We start from the raw sequence: 1,692 nt of genomic DNA, 5'->3' as shown, positions 1-1,692 counted from the left end.
TACGCCAATTAGCACAAATGGTAAGTTCCGACAGTGCCTACAAGTGTGCCTACTGGCCGCTAAATGGCAATACCGGTTTCATATGTATACACCTGGTAGTCAATAACACATTGAATGCGGGACGCGTACAGTCTTGTCCAGCCTATCTTTATGGCAAGTTGATGCTCGTCATCCATTTCATCTAGATCTATAGGCTTGAGAGAAACCTTGGTGTTGATGTTTCTCCGGGTCATAAAGCATCGCTTTTCATCTATTGGATGCCTGCCCGCGGTTGGTCTTAGTGTCGCCTCTCTTTCTTTGTTGCCGGCTTGTTCTAGCTGTGGTAGAGTAGGCGTTCCGCTTACATAGCCCCTTTTACGAATTAGTTCAGCATGGTTTCGCAGATGTTGCTGCGAAAAGTGCGATAGCTCCGGGTGTTTCTCGCACCACATAGCATGTAGCCGTGCCATGTAACCCCGTTCACGGGCCACACTCGCATCGTAGCAGTCTAGCAAGTCGTGATTCAGTCGCTCCGTCCACACAAAGGTCACGAGATCCCGCCGATCCATCGCATTGAAGCCATTTTCATTGGCTCCCCCAGCTCCAGATTGGTCGGCATTGTTGGCCGACCCATTGTCGGGAGTCCTGCGCGTTCTGTTGTCTTGAACCGCACTTACTAAAACTATGTTTGGTGTTGTCATTGTTGTTCCCACGATAAGCTAGGGAAAGGGGTTCGTCCATCCTTGTAGAGCCCCGCATGCAAGGATAAGGCTGCTTACTCTGAGAGGTCGCCTGGTATCACAGCGTCACCGTTCTAGACACCTCACCCCGATGCCATTCAGCTTTCGGCACGGTTTTCGCACCTCCGCTTGGGGGTTAATTCCTTCGGGACCACCCCTGGACAGTTGTCCGCGACTGTCTATTAATTTTTGTAACCATATTCAGCAGAAACCCTTGCTAAAACCACAGCTAGAACAAGCCGGCAACAAAGAAAGAGAGGCGACACTAAGACCAACCGCGGGCATGCATCCAATAGATGAAGAGCGATGGTTTATGACTCGGAGAAACATCAACACCAAGGTTTCTCTCAAGCCTAAACATCTGGCTGAAATGGATGACGAGCTTTGTGCACACTTTTCCGGTGAATCCGACCTCTGGGCTATCAATTATTGTGTGTATAATGCAGCGAGAGCTTTGGCCGATGCGAACCGTAAAACAAAATCAACGGCTCATCATAAGACCAAAAGACGAATGCATCAACTTGCCATAAAGATAGGCTAGCCAAGACAGTACGCGTCCCGCATTCAATGTGTGATTGACTCCGGACCCGCTATCACACACTTAACAAGTCAAAGCTGCTGACCATCAGGCAGCATATTGTTGAGAGAATACGGATACTATCTGACGCTAAGAGAAGTCTAGAGCGGAGGGAGAGGTGGGTCAGAGACAATCAACAGTTTCTCTCTGACTCATCTCGACTCTTCCAAGACCCTCCAGTTATTGTCGAACACCCACCTAAACCAGAGGAGGTCGAACTATTTTGGAGAAAAGTCTACGAAGCTAAGCATAGACTTGACGAAGACTCAGAAAATATAAATAGCTTCAAGGAGTTATATGTTGCCCTCATAACACCTGATAAAGAATGCTCACCCATCACTACCGAGGAGGTGAAAAAAGTATTAAGAGGGATGAAGAACTATTCCGCACCGGGAC

The sequence above is a fragment of the Belonocnema kinseyi genome, chromosome 4 (assembly GCF_010883055.1).
Source record: "Belonocnema kinseyi isolate 2016_QV_RU_SX_M_011 chromosome 4, B_treatae_v1, whole genome shotgun sequence".
NCBI classification, from domain to species: Eukaryota; Metazoa; Arthropoda; class Insecta; order Hymenoptera; family Cynipidae; genus Belonocnema; species Belonocnema kinseyi.
This window is presented reverse-complemented; position numbering follows the sequence as displayed.